Source organism: Mirounga leonina, unplaced genomic scaffold (assembly GCF_011800145.1).
Source record: "Mirounga leonina isolate KUSES-001 unplaced genomic scaffold, KU_Mleo_1.0 Mir_115, whole genome shotgun sequence".
NCBI classification, from domain to species: Eukaryota; Metazoa; Chordata; class Mammalia; order Carnivora; family Phocidae; genus Mirounga; species Mirounga leonina.
Genome location: NW_023270268.1, coordinates 13,570,641 through 13,592,676, shown reverse-complemented (window position 1 = coordinate 13,592,676; position 22,036 = coordinate 13,570,641). Strand labels below are relative to the sequence as shown.

General features: G+C 38.9%; 1 protein-coding gene and 1 pseudogene across 13 annotated transcripts in view; both read left to right on the top strand.

Moving 5' to 3' along the window:
• The window catches only part of RBMS3 (RNA binding motif single stranded interacting protein 3), a 739,797-nt gene that overhangs the window by 383,051 nt on the left and 334,710 nt on the right, over positions 1 to 22,036 (top strand). The gene's annotated exons all lie outside the window — the stretch shown is intronic.
• LOC118002778 lies at positions 3,165 to 4,809 on the top strand (annotated as a pseudogene).

Genomic DNA, 22,036 nt, shown 5'->3' with positions numbered 1-22,036 from the left:
TTATCTGGATGTGTAAATTAATATTTAACCAAATCTTTTTTCTGCCTCAAAAAACCTGGGGAATAATGTGCTTGTTCCCTCACTCCCGAAGAAATTGGTGGAAAACATTGGTGATGAGTGAATGAGGTCTGGCTTTTGGTATGTGATGGAATATACTTTTAAAAAATAGAGCTCTCTACCTATTATCAGGTTGACACTGACATAGGTTGGGAAATACCTATTTTTCTTTGGTAAGAATCCATCATTTGTCATATTTAACTCTCAGAGATTTTATAATCTATCCTATAGGTTCTGAACATGTGGTCCCTAGCCCAACAACATCAGTATTACTTGTGAACTTGTTTGAAATGTAAATTCAGACTTCTGAATCAGAAACTCTGAGAGTGGGGCCCAATCACTCAAGATAATTTTTTTTTTAACAAGGCTTCGAGGCGATTTGATGCAAATAGTTGAGAAATGATGATTGATGCTATTCTAGTAAATATGCATAGAGCTGATATTTTATATGATACGTTATGTGTTATGGTGTAAGGCAAAGATGTGAAATACACACTTTCTGTCATAGAAGAAATTATGCTGAAAATACTAACTGGCAAGACTCTGAAGAAAACTCTTCTGCAGCAACACTCTAGTAGCATACATTACCATTATCGATGCATATCTGCAGCTTTAACATGGTCTTTCTCTGGTCTTTGGTTTTGCTTTTATCTGCAGAATTCTGGTCGCCCGGCTAGCTCAGTCGGTAGAGCATGAGACACTTATCTGCAGAATTCTGTACACTTCTATTTGTCCATTTAAATTTGTAGGATAAAAGGTAAAAATGTACACATTAAACATAAAACCTTCAGCAATCCACTAAGGATAGCAAATCATATTCGTGAAAAACTGTAACACAAAACAAAAGAAGTGTTCTTTTTAAGTCACGTATATATAAATTTCAACTCAGGAAATAGGACAAAGAGTAACCTACCAGAATCAGGGTAGCAGATGCCCCACAAGACACCTCCTTTATCATTTCTGAGCTACGCAATTAGCCACCTATTCAGTGTCCCTGATGTCATTCTCATTATAAACCATAGTGTTTGATATCATATCAATCAGCATTCAGACAGAAGAAGAAAACTATTCTAGGTATTTCAGACTAAGAATCTTTAAAACAAGAATTCTTTGCCAAAAAATTAGTTAAAAAAAAAAAGCAGAAAAACTGAGGACTGCAGGAAGAAAGAGAGGAGGTAAAGTAACTCAGAGATCAGGAATAGCAACAAACTGCTATTACCCCTCAGGCTGGCCTAACAGAACCGAGGACGGGGTGTTAGCAGGTAACACTTACCTGTAGCTCTGCTGCAAGACTCTGCTGCTGTTGAAACTGTCCACCAGTCCCCCTGTGAGAGCAGCCAGATGTAACTGCTGGCCCAGGCTGGCCCTGCCATTTCAGCCAATAGTGCCGGGGCTAGCCACTGCCTGGGAGCTGCTGAAGGTCATTGGAAACTATAGCTGGCCACTGATGCTGGTGACCCCTACAGAGGCCACAAGAGAGAAAGCGCTTTCCTTCTTCCTATCTTCCAGCCTCCCACTAGTTCTTGGCATTGGCAGACCCAACCGGAAGTCAGCTGGGAAATCCAGGAAATGTAGTTTTCAGGGTCTCAGCACCGGGGACACAGATGAATACACAATGAAGCTGAAAGAAAGGGGGCAGGCAAATGACCTGCACAGGCATGGGGACACATCGTAAAACAATCAGTTAGAAGGCAGAATGTCAGAGCCTAAGTGATCCTTGGCATTCCACCTGCGATTTTTTTTCAAATATTCTTCAGTTATGGAACTGAAGTTTGGAAAGAAAATAAGTTCATTATAAAACGGAGGCAACGTGGTAGCAGGAAGTGGTGTTGGGGCATTAAATCCCTAGCTGTTTGGAGTACTACTGGGGCACTGCTGTGCCCCATCTGCTTCCCCTCTGCCAGGTTAGTCACTCAACCCTAGTTGCTGGAGTGTTGGTTGCTACTGGCCTACAACTGCCCTGTTCTCCTGAGAATTTCCTTAGGCTGAAAGGAGTTGTCTCACACATTCTGGGGGAGCCTGCTTCGGTGATCACTTGATATGGAAGTATGAAAGGTCATCTCCCTTGTCTCAAACCTACGGTGGGGAATATGCTGCAGAGCCCTCCATGGAAGAGACCAAGGCTGGACTTCACCTGAGACCACATCTTTGCTCAGTGCCTCATGATTCTCTCCCATGCTTCCCTTTCCTTGACTCGCCCCTCCGTAAGCCATATGCACTTGGATCTCTCTCTCTCTTAGGCCCTGCTCCTGGTGACACCAACCCAAGACACCACCCATATCCTTTTTTTTGTCTTGAGCCTCACATGAGTTGCCTCATTGTACTGTGGACAAAATTGGGTCGCACAAAGCCATCTATCTAAGTGCCTTGTCCAAGGTCATGTTGCTTGTTGGGAATAAACCTAGTGTTCTCACCTAGAGTCACTATAGTGACTGACCCTAGTAGTCAGTGTTGCTAAGCTCAGCAAAATAAAAGAAATTCAGGACCACTTACAATTTCCCTTGGGACCTACTAAAATGGGAGTCCAAAGCAGGCAGTAGATAAAAATTAACAGTTTGAGAACAGAGATCTCACTGGAGTATTAGATTAATGACTCCCAGACCATTATGAGGGCTCCGTGGGTGATTCGTTAAGCTTTTGGCATGATTCTAGATTCTTCCCTCATTCCACTTTCTTCCTCCTTTTTAATTTCCTTCCCACACCCAGCACTAGTGTCTTTGTTTTTATTTTTGGAACCACCCATCCAAAGAAGAAGGACTAGCTTCTTATTGGAGCTGACTGAACGCATCAGTATCCATACAGCACTGTTGAACTTTGACTCCACTGGCAAGTACCCTTTCATAGAATCATGCCTAGCTGTCTTTCTGAAGACATTCTGCCTTGGTGTTCTTTGCCAAGCTTCAAATTACAGTGTTTTATATAAAGCTGCCATTTGGCAGGGTATTTTTCTTTTTTTTTTTTTTAAAGATTTTATTTATTTATTTGAGACAGAGAGAATGAGAGAGAGCACAGGAGAGGGGGGAAGGTCAGAGGGAGAAGCAGACTCCCCGCCGAGCAGGGAGCCCGATGCGGGACTCGATCCCGGGACTCCAGGACCGTGACCTGAGCCGAAGGCAGTCGCTTAACCAACTGAGCCACCCAGGCGCCCTGGCAGGGTATTTTTCTTTTGTTTTGCCAGTTTCTGATCTTTTTAACACAGAGTGACCATGAAGTCCCACTTTGTAATTGTTGATTGGTCTCTGGTGATGATCGAAAACTTTCATACATAGCAGATAATATTTAATATATTGCCAACTGCACAAGAGGCAGGAAGGGACCTTATTGTGGGTTGAATTGTGTACCCTCAAAATTCATTTGTTGAAATCTAAGTTCCCCAGTACCCCAGATTGTGACCATATTTGGGAATAGGGTTGTATCAGATGTAATTAGGTTAAGGTGATGTCATACTGGAATAGGATAGACCCCCTAATCCAGTATGACTGATGTCTTTATAGAAAGAGGAGATTTGGAGACAGACACACATATAGGGAAAACACCATGTGAAAATAAAGGCAGAAGTTTTCTTTTTCCTCTTCTGGGGACATTGTCTAGTGGCATTCAGAATGGTCCAGCATTTGACATATGGCCATAGGCTGTCCTACAATAGGCTGTCCTCTAACAAAGCCAGGTTGTCGGAAACCCCTGGTGATAGAATTGTTTACCTTTAGACCAGAAAGGTTGGAGAAGCAGCAAAATCCACATGTGGCATGTGCCCAGGAGTTTGTGCCATGAGACCTAAAATTCCTCTGAGGTTGTCTAAAATGACAAAAACCTGGGGCGCCTGGCTGGCTCAGTCAGTTGAATGCCCGACTGTTGGTTTTGGCTCAGGTTGTGATCTCAGGGTCCTGGGATCAAGCCCTGTATCAGGCTCCACATTGGCATGGAGTCGGCTTGAGATCCTCTCTCCCTTTCCCTCTGTCCCTCCAGCTTGTGCTCTCGCTCTCGCTCTCGCACTCTCTCTAAAATAAATAAATAAATCTTTAAAATATAAAAATAAAATGAAAAAAGCTCTGTCAACAGGGCCTTTGGTGGTTCCATGTGTGCTAAGTGTGTCTGTGACAGGATCAAGCATGCTTTCCACATCAAGGAGCATTAAATTGTTGTGAAAACGTTGATGGCACAAGCAGAGAGTCAGAGAGCTAAATTTAAAAACTGAAGCTTTCTCAAGTAGGAAAAAAAAATCAAAAGGCTAAAAAAGAAAAGAGAGAGGCAGAGATTGGGGTGATACTTCTGCACCCCAAGGCATGCCAAGATTGCCCACAAACCTCTAGAACTAGGGCAGAGTCGGGGAACAGATTCCCACTCACTGCCCCCAGAAAGAACCAACCCTGCTGACACCTTGACCTTGTACTTCTGGCCTCCATAACCGAGAGATGATAAATTTCTATTAAGTCACACAGTGTGTGGTACTTCATTGTGAAAGCCCTAAAATTCAGGCCTGAAGTCATGTCTCCTCCTGCCTCTATTATAAATGGAACTCCTTTTATTGAGTACTATTTAGTGAAATCCTACTCCAGGATGCTGTTTTTCAGTAGAACATCTCAATTTTTACATGAATGTCTTCATGCTTATGTATCCTATTTTTAAATGCCTACTTTGTTTTATTTATTTTGTATTATTATGTATTTTGCTGTTGTATTCATTGTTATTCTTGCTTGTTCTGGTTATTTGAGAGGGGTTTAGTCTTTTTTTTTTGGCTCTTCCACAGGTTACTTTTAAAAATTAAATAATATAGATCCATCTATAATTTAGACAGTTATTAAAAATAAAGAAAACAGCAAACTTACTTTTCCTCCCATTACCTCTCTTCTCCAGGTTCCAAATTCAATTATTTATATTATTGTTTTTACATCCAACTTCATAATATTTACCTTTTGTTATAAAGTCATTATAATCAAAAGTATTCAGTTTTAGTTCTGCATTCAAATGGAATCAGTATTCATTTTCGATCATTTTATGTAATGGCTATACAGTTCTTGAATTCTCATTTTTATTTATATCACAGTTTTCTGTATTTCATAAACTAGTAGTTTATAGAGAAACCATCATGAGTGTTATGGTCCAATGTGTGCATATTTCAGAATCTCTATCTTTTTTTCACATTATACATGATTGATAACTATACTGGGTATAAAATTTGTGAGTCATTTCCCCCTCTTCAAGCCTCATTGCCCTGCAGTTTTTTGGTTTTTTGTTTTGTTTTGTTTTTGCTTGCTTTGTTTTTGTTTTGTTTTGTTTTCTGGTGTTAGTGTTGCTGAAGTAATACTGATTTTCTACCCGATGGCTAAATTTCTTTTTCAGGATGGATGTCTCAAAACTTCTTTTCTTATCCCTGAAATCCAATTGCTATCATTTGTTTTGTATCAATTTTTTACTAAAATGTGGTATTCCATTTTGATTTATGTTTATGGAAGTTATTATTATTATTATTATTATTATTATTATTTTAGAAATGTTCGATTACACCTTTGAGTATCTTTGTTTGGTGTGATTTTCCTAAAGCCTGTCCACCATATCTGTGACTTGTTTTCAGGAGTATGTATTCTACTTCTCATTCCAGATTTCACTGTATTTGGCAGATATGCATCAACATCTGTTGTCTGGAGTTATAGTGTTTTCCCAGTTTTTTTTTTATAGATACCCTTAGCTTCCCATTTTTCTAAAATTCTTTATTTAATTGCGTTTTCCAGAAAACGTGCACTTTTTCCACATGCAATCTGGGGCAGTTTTCTTGAAAACTATCTATAAGAACGGAGGATAATCTAAGGAGTTGATATACTTTGGGGGTTAGTGAAATGTAATAGGAAAAGCCTCAGAGTGGGGCTTGGGCCAGACTTGAACTACTGCTCTGTCTCACCACATCTGTTTTGCTGTTGTTTGCTGGAACATCTTTGCCATAGACATCTTTGCCTCAAGAGTTTTGGCTGCATAACTAACTGGCTGTAAGGCAATTCTGTCATCAAAGATAAAATAATAAAAAATAAGAGAGGGATATTAAAAAAGACATAATGAAATGTTAAAAAACATTAATGAAATTGCCATAAGGTAATTTTGCCATCAAAGATAAAATAATGAAAAATAAAAGAAGGACATTAAAAAGGACATAATGAAACATAAAAGAAAATAATAATAAAATTAATTATTAATCCCTTCCTTCATTGAGAGAGATATCAGTTTTCCAAATACTGGGAGGAGTCTTGGTAACTGAGCTTTGTATTGCATTAGGAAAGCCTTCCACACTGTTCTTAGCATATCGTCCTATTTCATTGATGGATGTCGCAAAGATCTATGGATACAGTGGGCGAAATGCTAATTCTGTAACGCCTTTGTAACTGAGCTTTGTATCCTTGTAACATTTGGTCTCATGGTAATGTAATTGTGTCACTGTCATTCATTATCTAATACAGCATAGTATGCAATCTGGCTTTGCACTCTCTTATTTCACGCTTCCAGTAAGTTTTATCACAATATTTTCTGTCAAGTTGATATACATAGTTGTTATCACCTACTATTTTAAGATCACCACACATGATTGTCACTGTATAGACCATCATGAAAGCTAGCTAAGATTTATATAATATAAAAATGGGAATTTTTTTCAATGGAAAAATAAAACCAGACTGACAGCTAGTAGCTTCAATACCTTCACTCTTCCAAGGGTAGTTGATTTGTCAATGAAGAAATGAAATACAACTACCAACCAGTTATTTTATCATTTACAGCAAAATTATCTTTTGGCCAAATAGTTATGTGACAAAAATATCTGTGGTGAAAATGTTTGCTGTAAAGGTGTGTATGGCAAAGGTGTTTATGGCAAAGCTACCTGGAAGCCAGTCACACACCAGCTCCGTGACCCCAGTTAGAATACGAAAACTCTGAATCTCAATTTCTTTACAAAGTTCTTGCAGGAATTAAGTAAATAACCTACCCAAAGTTATGAGTAAGTTACATGCGAACCATAAATAGAAATGCTAGCTACTATCACCTTATTTATTTAAAAGCATCTATAGGGGGCGCCTGGGTGGCTCAGTTGGTTAAGCGACTGCCTTCAGCTCAGGTCATGATCCTAGAGTCCCGGGATAGAGTCCTGCATCGGGCTCCCTGCTCGGCAGGGAGTCTGCTTCTCCCTCTGGCCTTCCTCCCTCTCATGCTCTCTGTCTCTCATTCTCTTTCTCTCAAATAAATAAATAAAATCTTTAAAAAAAATAAATAAAATAAAAGCATCTATAGGGCTAAGATTAGTCTATGCAGGACCCTGGCAACAATCCTTCCCCTATGCTCAGTTCTGGTCAGGCTGGTATTAAGGGTTTTTGTTTTTGTTTTTGTTTTTTTCCCATTTTTCAACCCCTGTCAACACATGATTCATTGCAACTTTGGTTATTAGAAAATATCCTATTGGATTGGGGATGGTGGGAGAGAGGTAAAGACAGGAGGTTTAAAAAAAATATTTCACATAGGGACTTGGCTTTCAAGTACTTACATGAACTCAATTTTGAGAGAATTTAAAGGAGATTTATAATATCATTAGGGGTTAGGAAGCAGACCTATACCAAACACTAAGGACACCGATAGGATTTTCCTTGGAGAAGAAAAGTCAGAGGGGAGATTTAGTACTCTACTACTTGTGATACAGATGAGATTAATAACCAGCTGAGATTCTTTGTCTCCAGTGATTATAGCACAAATGAAAACTGACTTGAGTTGCCAGTAGAAATCTCCAGATGGCGAAAGCAGGGTTGGGCTTCCTTGTAGGAAGGGGCCACCCACTTGTGATACCAGGGGACTCGGAAAGCCTACTTGTTCCCCTACTCTGTAAGTGCTTCCCATTATCTCAGGGATTGATGCCATAATTTCCATGATTAAAATGTTATTGCTTTGATGAGGAAACAAAATATTCTGCCCCCCATGAGGTAATACCACAATGAAAAGAGAATGAGTTAGCTGATAATTTCCTTTAAAAAGTTTGATTGACACTGGGGAGAGGGCTATAGGTTATGGGGCTCCTCAAGGGGGAAGAAGTTTATATTACCTCAATAGGAAAAGAGTACAGCATGTGGAGTCTGGGGGCCTATCTCTTAACTTTACTGAGATCCACCTCTCAGTAGGAACTATAAACCACTGACTGATTATTGCTTCATCTGATGAAGTCACATTTCTGGATATCTTTAAAAGCTGGACAGATGATTTATGGTTATCTTCTGTTATTTCCTGAACCTTACAACAACGTTTTAGTTGTGCTTGCTTGTATCTGAAAGGTTGGACAAGCATTGTTCCAAATGGTCCTATGATCACATACAGCATCAACATCACCTGAAAGCTTGTCAGAAATGCAAATTTGGAAGGAGGCTGGGAATATAGCCAGAGTAGGAGGACCCTAAGCTCACCTCATCCCACGGATACTAGATAACACCCCCATCAGTGTAAATAATTCAAAAAGTGACCCAAAGACTGGCAGACAAACTCCATAACTGAAGATCGAGAAGAGACCACAGTGAAAAGGGTAGAAAGGGTGGAGATGCTGTGGGGAACTAAACAGACCTTGGGCAGTCCACGGGAGGGAGGGAGCAGAGAAGGGCAAGAAACAGACTATCACACCAGGCAGTAGGCTCAGGGTAGACAGATCCCCACAACATTTCACTTTGAAAACTAGAGGGGCCAAATTCTGTGAATTCTTTCAACCAGTGGGACTTAAAGCCTGGAATTTTAAACACCAGTGGGCTTGGTTCTGGGAGAGCCAGGAGGGCGAGAGGAAGCTGAGTCCTCACCCTTAAAGAGACAGTACAACAAACAGCCCATGGAGATAAAGTACAGAAGCAGCGGTTTGAAAAACTCCTGAAGTAACTGAGAAGGAGAGTAGTTTATTCATCTCAGAGCTTGTCCCAGAGGGACAGATTTCATTGGAAGATTCCTCCCAGAACAAAGGAGCTGGCAGGCTCCATTTCCCTCCCCACCCCCCAGCATAAACACACTGACACTGACCAGAACCCGCACAGCACCAACATTACCTGTCTGACTTGCTTACACCAAGCCCTGTGCTCCCCCCACCATGCTTTGGTGGATCCACCCAGTCATGGAAGATCTATCTATGCGCTTGCCTGTAAGATATTCTGCAGATTGAAAGTGAGGGGAGGGTGCCTGGGTGGCTCAGTCGGTTAAGCGTCTGCCTTCGGCTCAGGTCATGATCCCAGGGTCCTGGGATTGAGTCCCGCATCGGGCTCCCTGCTCTGTGTGGAGCCTGCTTCTCCCTCTCCTCCCCACTTGTGCTCTCTCTCTTACTATCTCTATCTCTCTCATTCTCAAATAAATAAAATCTAAAAAAAAAAAAAAGAAAAGAAAGTGAGGGGATAGAGAAACATTTGTCATGCAAATGGATGTGAAAAGAAAGCTGGTGTAGCAATACATGTATCAGACAAAATCGACTTTAAAACAAAGACTGTAACAAGAGACAAAGAAGGACACTATATAATGATAAAGAGGACAATCCAACAAGAAGATATAACAATTGTAAATGTTTTTGCACCCAACATGGGAGCACCCAAATACATAAAACTGTTAACAGCAGACATGAAACAATTGATAGTAATACAATAATAGTAAGAAACTTTAACACCCACTTACGTTGATGGACAGATCATCCAAACAGTAAATCAACAAGGAAATAGTGGGCTTTAATGACACAACGGGCCAGATAGATTTAACAGATATATTCAGCAGGATATATAAGAGAAAATGATACACCATCTTTTTAAGTGCACATGGAACATTCTCCAGAATAGATTACATATCAGGCCACAAAGCAAGTCTCAATAAATTTATAAAGATCAAAGTCATACTCTGCATCTTTTCTGACCACAATGCTATGAAACTAGAAATTAACACAAGAAAAAAAATCTAGAAAGAGCAAGAATGCATGGAAGTTAAATAACATGCTACTAAACAATGAATGGATCAGCCAAGAAATCAAAGAAGAAATATAAAACCACATGTAGAGAAATGAAAATGAAAACACAACAGTCCAAAATTTTTGAGATGCAGCAAAAGCTGTTCTAAGAGAGAAGTTTATAGCAATACAGGCCTACCTAAAGAAGCAAGAAATCGCTAATAAACTAACTACACATACAGGAGCTAGAAAAAGACGAACAAACAAAATGGAAGACCAGCAGAAGGAAGGAAAAAATAAAGATTAGAGCAGAAATAAGTGATAAAGAAACTAAAAACAAAACAAAACAGTAGAACAGATCAATGAAACCAGAAGCTTGTTCTTTGAAAGATCAATAAAACTGCTAAACCTCTAGCCAGACCCATCCAAAAAAAAGAGAGAGGACTCTAATAAACGAAGTCAGAAATGAAAAAGGAGAAATAACAACTGACACCACAGAAATACAAAGGATTGTAAGAGAATATTATGAAAAATTATATCCCAGCAAATTAGACAACTTAAAAGAAATAAATTCCTAGAAACATAACCTACCAACTGAAGCAGGAAGAAATAGAGAATTCGAGCAGACTGATTTCCAGCAATGAAATTGAATCAGTAATCAAAAAATTGCCAACAAAAAAAAGTCCAGGACCAGATGGCTTCACAGGTGAATTCTGCCAAACATTTAAGGAAGAGTTAATACCTATTCTTCTCAAACTATTCCAAAAAATAGAAGGAAAACTTCAAAATTTGGTCTATGAAGGTAGAATTACCCAGATACCAAAACCAGATAAAGACACCACAAAAAAAGAGAACTACAGTCCAATACCTCTGATGAACATAGATGCAAAAATCCTCAACAAAATATTAGCAAGCCAAATCCAACAATACATTAAAAAAATCATTCACTATGACCAAGTCGGATTTATCCTTGGGATCAAGAGTGGTTCAACATTTGCCAATCAGTCAGTGTGATACAACACATCAATAAGAGAAAGAATAAAAACCATATGATCATCTCATAGATGTAGAAAAAGCATTTGACAAAGTACAACGTCCATTCATGATAAAAACACTCAGCAAAGTAGGTTTAGAAGGAACATACTTCAACATAATAAAGATCTAATTAAAAAAAAAAAAAAAGCAAAAAAAACAAAAAAACAACCCCCAGTGAAACATCTTACTCAATGGGTAAAACAGAGCTTTTCCCTTAAGGTTAAGAACAAGACAAGGATCTCCACTCTCACCATTTATATTCAACATTTATTATATATATAAAATGGAATATTACTCAGCAATAAGAAAGAATAAAATCTTGCCGTTTGCAACAACATGGATGGAGCTAAAGATATTATGCTGAGCGAAATAAGTCAGAGAAAGACAAATACCATATGATTTCACTCATATGTGGGATTTAAGAAACAAAATAAATGAACAACAACAACAAAAGAGACAAACCAAGGAACAGACTCTTTTTTTTCTTTTGTTTTTTTTAATTAGTACATTTTTATTGTTATGTTAATCACCATACATTACATCATTAGTTAAGGAACAGACTCTTAACTATAGAGAACAAACTGATGGTTACTAGAGGGGAGGTGGGAAGGGGGATGGGTGAAATAGGCGATGGGGTTGAGTATACTTATCTTGATGAGCACTGAGTACTATATGGAATTATTGAATCACTATATTGTAAACCTGAAACTAATATAACACTGTATGTTAGCTACCCTGTAATTTAAAAAGAAAAGAAATGCAAATTAGTGGGCACCACCCAAACCTGCTCAATCAGTGTCTGGTAGGGTTAAGGGTAGGGGGGTTGGGGAGAGGGGGAGTCCCAGTATTCTGCATTTTAACAAGACCTCTGGGTGATTTTTGTGCATAATAAAGTTTAAGAACCACTGATGATTTTCATTGCTCTTTACTGGTTAAGAACATACATGAGGTTTTTGTACTTATTTTCTGCCTCTTAGCAACTTACTCATATCCAAACAACTTAAAAGAAGGATAAAATATTTGTTTTCAGTGTTCTTCAATTTTTCTATTTACCAGCTAACCTCTTAATAGTATTTTTTTTTAAAGATTTTATTTATTTATTTGACAGAGAAAGACACAGCGAGAGAGGGAACACAAGCAGGGGGGAGTGGGAGAGGGAGAAGCAGGCTCCCCGCCGAGCAGGGAGCCCGATGCGGGACTCGATCCAGGGACTCCAGGATCATGACCTGAGCCGAAGGCAGTCGCTTAACCAACTGAGCCACCCAGGCGCCCTCTTAATAGTATTTATTAGAGTCCATTTTGCCATACAATAGATTGCCAAGATCATGATTCAGAAGCTTATTCAAATGTATTTTAAATGTTGAAATGGAAACAACCTGGAGATGTAATTGCCAAAATTTAATCAAGGATTTAATTTATAGCTCAGACTAGCCAAATGGATTTTCCCATTTTTCAGTTCACTGTTTGCACAAGGAAATTAAAAAGTATGGAATCACAAGCTGAGCAGGGAACCCTTGAAGAGTATTGCAGTGTGTTCACTGATTCTCATTTGCCATATTATAGCATCCTGATCCTTGGGACTTGTAGTTCCCAAAGCCAGATTAGAGCAAGTGGGGGGGGGGGCGGGGCGGGAAGCAATATATATTTTTTGGTCATGTTATAAATTATTGCCAGGGCATGTTAGCTCACACATGGGAATTAATAGAATAGGTTAAATATCCTGTTCTTGATTCTGTTGGTTAAAAAATGCCCTTGTTTCAACATGCCATGTCTAGCTGCCCTCAAACCACTAAACGGGGAAGAGGTATGATTGAGAATTTCATTGCCTTCTCCATTCTACCAGTGATAATAGGTTTTCACTGAGCTCTTTGCACTTGTTTTTCAAAAGCCCCAGGTTTGAATACTTTGTGCCCCACAATATCCATCACTTAGACTCTGAAGTCCCCGTGCAGATTTGACAGAGCAGTGGTTTCTCAACCATGGTTTGCCAAGTCAGCATGAGTGTCTGTGTGTTTGGAGGGGGAAAAGAAAAATGAACAGATAAGGTCAGTGATGTTCTCATCAAGGTGGGCACGTATGTTTTTATACTTACATTTGAGTGATGCTTTGCCTAACAAAAGCACTATGTTAAGATATATTGGTGTGGACCACTTCTCTCATTCTGGGTGTGATGAGAGTAGTGGAATCTAAGTCTTTTTCTCTCCTGGCTAGAGTCGCATAGGTGCATCCCAATGCTTCTTTATAAAGACAAAAATCAAGATATTTCAGTAACAAGTCATTACATTTAATTGAGCTATTTTTGCTTCTGGCCAAAAAGAAGCAGGAGAGAGGACAAGTAGGTCTCAAGTATTTCACAACAAGATTAGGATTATATTGTAGTTTTCCCCAACACTTTATTATGAGCATTTTCTCACGTGCAGAAAATGGAAAGAAGTTTACAGTGAATTCACTCTCTAGATTCTACCATTAATCTTTCACTAGACTTGCTTTATTACACACCCTTTGCTTTATCCATTCATCAATTCATCATATTTTTTTTAATAAGACATCAGTTGCAGACATCAGTGTGTTTCACTTCTAAACACTCAACATACATATCATTAATGAGACTTCAATATTTTTTTTTTTCCTTTTGGGATGAAACTTCCATGCAATGAAATACATGAATCTTAAGTATACCATTCCATGAGCTTTGCCAGATATATCCACCTGTGTAACCCAGAGCCCTATCCAAATAGAGAACATTGCCATCACACTAAAATTAATGAATGTACATATGTCTGAATGGATGTATACATACTGCTAGACCTGATACTTTTCTTAATTTAATAATAAGATTCCCCTAGGACTTCACATGGTAACTGTGGGGGCTGACATGTTTATCTTCTCTCTGCTCTCTTACTTAATGAAAATGACATGCTACTCAGTCTAATTGCCATGGTCCATACCCTGCACTTAGCTCATGATTTCTTAAATTTTCTAATGCTTCAGCACAATTAGTAGAAGAATGCAAGGATATATGGAATGGAAGTTAACCAGCTTTCCTCAAGACCACCTCCAATAAAAGTAAAGAGACTCATGCTTATTGATCTGCAACTTCCTCCATGTTTAGTGATCTTAAGGAAGGATGGCCAGATGCAAGAAGACAATTAGAGGCTATTTTTTAAACCAGCTCTAGATCATGGATAATGGCTGATGGGGGCTGGGGGTGCTGTGTCAAGAAGGATCCTGAGGCTATGTTTGTACTGAGTGGGAAAGTACCACAATTGCTTAGTGATGTCTGCTATAGGAAGAAGCTGGAGCTGGAGAGTAAGAACAGGCATGTCATCCTTGTAAATACTACATTTGAGTGAGCTCCGGAACTATTCCATATAGTCATCCAAAAACACTTCTAGATTGAACCAGGCAACTGAAAAGGGGTGGAAGGATGCTGAGTACCACTCTGAAATGTTTCTGTCCTAGTTCATATTTGTATCTTCTTAAAATAATGAGTGTTCCTTTGCAACAGCCCTACCCACAAAAGGGATGTCTAAATGTGGTTTAAAACTTCAAGGTGGGGGGAAAAGAATAAAAGAGACAAGAGAAAAAGAGAGGGCCAGGAAGAGATAGAGACTGATGTATTCTATCATTCTGAGAATGAAATGTGTCATTATTTGCCCTAAGGCCGATACACCCCAGGAATTACTCAATTTTACAAGTGTAAAATTTTACAAGGGTAGAAGTCTAAGTAGCTAAATATTTGAGTCACTGCTGCTGTGGGCTAATAACAACAAGTTCAACTTCACTGCTTTTTCTCTAAGAAGCAAAGAGATACTGGGTCAGTCAAGATTATACTTAGCATGTGGGGGCAGGATGGTGGGGTGAAGACTCAAGCTTTGCTTTCATCTTTTTACTAGCCAGCTTTATTTATAACACTTCAGTAGATGTCAAGACGGTTTGTTTTGTTCTTCGTAGCCTCTGTGTGATCCGTCTCTTCACCGCAGTGTTCCCCAAGTGTGAGTTGCTTGGCTCAGGATCATTTTCAAAGACTCAATTTTCAAAGCAAATACACACACAAGTCAGTAGTATTTTCGAAAACAGAGGTTATCACATTTTTCCAAGGGGGATCGACAAGAGAAAGGAGGATGCTGAGAAGAGAGTGTGAGTTTATTTCACATGGCAGGTCTCATAAAGATGGCATCCCTGGATGTGCTGCCCAACTGAACAGCAGCAGCGGGGAAGAAGTGGTGGGGGAGGACTCCAAGGAGAGCAAAGCTAAAGGAACAACTTTAGCGAAGTGTGACGTTTAAGGACATATGCCTGCAGGGTATGTTTTCTTACCAAGTCTCACATTAACTCCTAACCAGAAATACATGGGGGGGGGGGGGGAAGGAAAACACCCACCCCCCCCCCCCCCCACCCCCCCACATGCCCCATCTCCCTGACAGGAGAAAATTGTTATTTCATCAGGATTACCAGGGAATGTTGCTGCTCCTAAGGCTACAGCAAATATTTCTGGGAGTGCCTTTTCAGAACCTGGGAACAGAGACAGTCTGTCTGAGCCCAGCTCAACGTCTCTTTCTTATCACTTTTTAAAAGCATGTTATCTTTAAGAGCCAAATTAACATTTCATGATATGGCTTCTCAGCAGGAGATACTTGGGCATCACAGGGCTAGACTGGAATGACTAAGCAGTTTTATAAAATGACTGTCACCAGAGCGGCTGGCTTGACAGTTTGGGTGTCAATCGTATATTGAGGCTGTTTGTCCCTGTCTAGATTTATGTGGCTCTCCAGGAAGACAACTGCTTGTTCCAGGCAAGGTGTGAATAGTGTAATAAGCAAAAGGAGACACAAAGTATATTCTTATGAGAAGCCAATTAATTAGTCACACGACTCGTTAAAAGTAGGGTCCTTTCTCTATTTTGAACGTTGCATTACAGAGAATTTTCTCAGTACATCCGAGGATACACTTATTGCCATCCTGGACAGCAATTTTAATAGTACAGGGCTGTGCTGGGGCTGTCAGTCCATCAGTTAAAACTCAAAAATAAAATAAGGGCCATACTCATTCCTAGAAGATGAGTCCTAATATTTAAATTTTGACTTTTGATGCATTTCTCTGTTACTCATGGCACCAAAGAATTTCAAATGCCATTATAATGCACTTTAATGTTTTAAAATAGGTGAGGTTAGGCAGACGCATACAGTTCTGTAAAGTGAAGTATATACATGCACTTCTCTAGGTAGCTATATGATAAGAAATTTTACTGTGTGATTGTAGCATTTATAGAATCAATGAAACTAACTGTGGATGGTAAAAGATCACACTTCTAGTGGATTTATTTTATTCTGTACAGAATTATATCTGGGGCTCAGTCTGTTAAGCGTCTGCCTTTGGATCAGGTCATGATCCCAGGGTCCTGGGATGAAACCCCGCATCGGGCTCCCTGCTCAGCAGAGAGCCTGTTTCTCCCTCTCCCTCTGCTACTCCCCCTACTTGTACTCTCTCTCTCTCTGTCAAATAAATAAATAAAATATTTTTAAAAAAATAAAAATTAAAAAAATTTTTAAAAATTAAAAAAGAGAATTACATCTGGAGAGTGATAGAATAACTATTTTTCGTGGAATGGGTTGTGTTGTTAGTTTTTTGTTTGCTAGATAAAGGCACTTTGAGCAAAAGTTTTTCTCATAAGTTCTGGGATATTATATATATATTTCACATATGTTTGCACCCTTCTATTTCTTTTATCATAGGGTATCAATTTTTAAACATTACATATTATCCCAAATTCAAATGTCATTATCCTGCACTGCTTCTGATATCACAGAATATATTTTTTAATTTTATTTAGACAGGTACAGCTGTGGACCAAAATTCAAACAGTTAAAATTCAAAGTTCATTTTACACACAGACACACACACACACACACAGACACACACACACACACTGTAAGGTGAGGAGGCTGGTCTTGTGTACTTTAAGGAGTAATACTTCCGTATTTTCTTACTGTCTGTTCTTGGTAAACCTAAATAGGATTCTCTTAAGTTTATTTTGCATATTATATTTTCTAGACATCAGTTTTCCTTTTATTGTGTATGTGTGTGTGTCTATATAACTTCTTACATCTTTCGGTGGTCACAACAGATTCTGACGAGCATTTTTTATAGTGAGGGGTTTTAAAACTTCTGATAATGAGTTTTTGTTTTTTTCATTGATACATTCGGTAAGATACTCAGGCCACTGCTTAACCTCTATTCTAAGCCCATTCCAATCCATTCAAGCATAAATGAGTTTTTTTTTTTTTTTTATTCTTTAAAAGAAAAAAAAAAGTATTAGTTGCAATTGTTCTTTAGCCACTACTTGACACCGGTAGGTAAGTGCTGGCTGTCACCCCCCCTTAACTGTGGAGATGGACAGGTTCATAGATAGATATGTCAAGAGGTGTGTGTGTATGTATAAATATATATATTTATACATACACATACATATATATATACACATACATATATATGTTAAGAAAGAAATCATTCGCAAAAACAATAGGCATCAACCATAGGACTTGATCTTGAACAAGCAGGCATAATGGCCAAGAAATATTTATGTTTGTTTAAGGAGCTTTCTTTAAAAGCTTATATGCAGGGCGCCTGGGTGGCTCAGATGGTTAAGCATCTGCCTTCGGCTCAGGTCATGATCTCAGGGTCCTGGGATCGAGTCCCGCATCGGGCTCCCTGCTCCTTGGGAGCCTGTTTCTCCCTCTGCCTTTCTCTCTTGCTCTGTCTCTCATGAATAAAAAAAAAAAAAAATCTTTAAAAGCTTATATGCATAATTTCAGGACATACCTAGGTCTTGACTGCAGCTTCACTTTGATAGGAACTCCAGGGACCTTTCCTGGAAGCTTTCAATGGGCACTCCCTCCCAGTTACTCCACCTCACCCCCACTGTCTGCATCACTACCACCACCAGCATCACCCCACTGAAGTGATCAGGAAGACTTGGAATGTGGGTGTTCCTCCAATGTACTTTACCAACATTGCTTCCAAAGGGGCTTAGAGGGAGGGCCCAACTTGGAATTGTAGGGCATCGCTGTCACTGTCCAGAGCTTCATTTGGAGGTGGAAGCAAGCACATTTGACCTCAGACAGGCGGAACTGACAAGTGAATGCAAACTGGCATTTAGTACATATTCTGGAAGGCTCCCATCCCAAGGCTTTCTCTGCCTACTTAGGCAGACAGAAGAGATTTTTTTTTTCCTTAGCTCTCACTTGTTCAGTCTTGACTATATCTCTATTCCTTGAAAGAGCACCTTTACTCTAACTGTGTGTGTGCCTCCCAATGAAAAGATCATTTCCTGGACTCCCTCTATATCAAGAACTACTTCATTCCGTCTTTGCAAGTTCCGTGAGTCTGTGAAGAGGCTGGTATATCCATTGTTGGATCGAATATCATGAATAGTTCTAATATTTTAAGTAAAAATGAATTTGCAAGGAAGGAAAGAAAATAAAAAGAAGAACCAATGATTGTTACCTTTGTACCCACGCATTCCTTTTAGTTTACACAGCCTTCTCAGTACACACAAACTCCAAAATAATAGGGTGTCACTTTAAACAACTTAATTTTTAATGTTTATTGTTTATTGTTTTTCCCTGCAATGTCTGTGTGCAACAATATTTTGGAGCATTGGGGAAACAAATTCATTCTTTCATTTAAGGCCAAGAGGCCTGCGATCCTTAGTAGGGGCCATCATCTTTCTTTCTCTGACAAAAAATGGCAGGCACCGGGGAGGTGTCTACACTATATATATATAATATATCTCTAATTGGTTTTGTTTTGCATTCACAGTAGTGCCAGGAAAGAATGAGGTCATGCATTTTACAAGTGCAGCATATTTTGTGAATTTTCTTTATGCGTGCTTCTTTTTGAGTCGTTTTTCTTTTTCCTTACCTTTTTGGGTCTCACTTACACCTTTATGCAGAATCTTGTAAATTGTGTCAATTGAGAGCATAGTTTCAGATAGTAGAAGTGATTTTAAAAGCCACCAAACATAAAGGGATTTTTCTAAGTCCCCGGAACAGCTAGCTTTCTCTTTAATCTGGTCCCTTCAGAATCCATCTTGTGACCCTGATATTTAAAGCCATCTGATCATCTGCAAATAATCAAAAGGATAGAATCTTCAAAGAGTTCAGTCATAGGCAACATGTATTATGTTATTTAGTTAGTTTTGACAAAGTCATCGAGGCATTTGAACATTGTTATCTCTAGGATTTCTTTTTCCTCCAACATAAAGACATTTAGTTCAGCACTGCAGTAAAGAATGTCTGTTGCATTTTTGACATGAGGCATCTCAGTGTAATCCCCATTTTACTTCATTATACAGACATGGAGCTAATTATTTGGTGTTAAATAAATGATAAACAACAACTGATAATTAGACACAAAAGCTTTGGAGGTATGCTGTGTTGGCACACATGGGAAAATGTTTCTTCTCGTTAAATGTAAAACATTATATGTAAAAAGCATCGATTTGAGGAAAAACATTCGAGGCCATCAAATGTTACGTTCCCAGTCTGTAAGCTGCTGGGAAACACCAATATTTTTACAGTTGTGGTCTGCTAGAAATAAGTTGTGAGAGATAATCAAAAGATATACTGCCTATGTAATTGTGGTGACAACTAGCTTTGAAAGGATTATTAGCCTCATGAACTGAAGTCAAGTATGTGGAATGCAGAATGATAGATCCACGTATCAGGATATCTCCAGATTATGGGTGTTTTAATCTTTTGACAGAAAAGACAACAATCACATTATTATTTAATGGTACCTGAGGAAATTTTATGGAGTAGATAGAATGTCAGTTTTATGGAACATTCAAATGGATTTTGTTTTCACTCAGCTCCACCCTAACTGTATAGCACTTTCCCAGAGCAAGGGTCATCTTTCTCTTTGATAAGATGGATTCTTCAGCCTTCACTTGTTTTCTTCTCTTCTCCCACCTCCTATTATACATGGGCAGTACCTCATTCTCAATTAATGAATAGTCTTCCAATGATTTCATGTGCATTAGTCTCATTTCCCCATTTTCTTGAGGATAAAGAGGTTCTTTGCTTCTTCAGTTGCTCCCTAAAATTTGTATTGCAAGGTGAAGGGCATAATGCATTCCTGTGGATAAAAGGTCTTTTGTCAGTTTAGAAGAGGACAAACAAGGGGATGCTTTCCTGTCCCCAAATTGTAATGCCTTTAAAGGCTTGCACACATTCCCATCGACATCTTTCCGGAAAAGTCTAGTTTCCCACATTTTAAGGTTAACCTTTAGTTGGAGATCTTAAAAATGTTCCTTTTTGATGAATGGAGATGGTCAAGTCAGGAACAGAAAGTCACCGAATGTTTCTTGATGGAGATTTACAGAGGTATTTGCCATTAAAAGGGGAATCAGTGAACGGAGAATTTGTGAAGGGGAGAGATCATGATCCAGCCCTCGCATGGGACAGGCTTGCAGCTATGTTATCTGTGAACTCTGTACCAAAACTCATAGAGCTAATCTTTTTATTTTAATTATATTGGTTTCCTGTCTCCCTTACAGTTTGTGAATTTGGTCAAAGTAATGTGTTGTTTTTTTTTAAGGGAATTTTTAGGAATTTAAACTTACTTATTAGAATGCCCATTGGAAATGTTGGAGAGGTTGTGGAGAAAGGGGAACCCTCTTACACTGTTGGTGGGAATGCAAGTTGGTACAGCCACTTTGGAAAACAGTGTGGAGGTGCCTCAAAAATTTAAAAATAGAGCTACCCTATGACCCAGCAATTGCACTCCTGGGGATTTACCCAAAAGGCACAGATGTAGTGAAAAGAGGGGCCATATGCACCCCAATGTTCATAGCAGCAATGTCCGCAATAGCCAAACTGTGGAAAGAGCCGAGATGCCCTTCAACAGATGAATGTTGATGTGGTCCATATATACAATGGAATATTACTCAGCCATCAGAAAAGATGAATACCCAACTTTTATATCAACATGGATGGGACTGGAGGAGATTGTGCTAAGTGAAATAAGTCAAGCAGAGAAAGTCAATTATCATATGGTTTCACTTATTTGTGGAACATAAGGAATGGCATGGAGTACATTAGGAGAAGGAAGGGAAAAATGGGGGGGGGAATTGGAGGGAGAGATGAACCATGAGAGACTATGGACCTGAGAAACAAACAGGGTTTTAGAGGGGAGGGGGAAGGGGGGATTGGTTAGCCCAGTGATGGGTATTAAGGAGGGCATGTACTGCATGGAGCACTGGGTATTATACGAAAACAATGGATCATGGATCACCACATCAAAAACCAATGATGTATTGTATGGTGACTAACATAAAATAATAAAATTAAAAAAAAAAATAGAATGCCCGTTGGATATTCTTCTTGCCTTCAAATAAAACAGAACGCATAATTTTAAGAGGATCTACATCTTGTCCCTGTCATTGCTTCTGTGTTCTCCAGGCCTATGGAGAAGGATTTAGATGGAAATGATTTAGCATTCTTTTCCATTAAAATGTTTTTTAAAATATGCAGATTAACTTATGAGAAAATGTAACCTTAAGCTTAATTTTTGGCCCATACATTTTAAATATTTTAAAATGGGGCTAATAAGAAAACAAGGCAGTAGATATTCTCAGGGGGTTAATTTTACTCACATGACAAGAGTTGGCGGTTTGTAAGTTTTACATTTCATTAGGAGAATTTTACCAGGGAAGCAGTGTTTTATCCTAAACTGGGCAAAATGGAGCCCTCAATGAGGTTTGTTTATATGTACTGATTAACTTGAATTCTTACCTTGTGAGGAAGTAGTAGGCAAATGATTTTATTTTCTGGGTTATTAAACCAGGAAAGAGACAGAAAATAACTTTTATTACAGAGCAATCTTTGTCTTTGCAGCCACATTTTACATCATGAGGAGAATCTCTTGAAAGGGAAATACTAGGAAATGACTGCTTCCTTGATAATCTAGCCACTGGCCCCCCATCTGGGAATGGGGCACGTTGCTTAAGATCCTGATATTCCA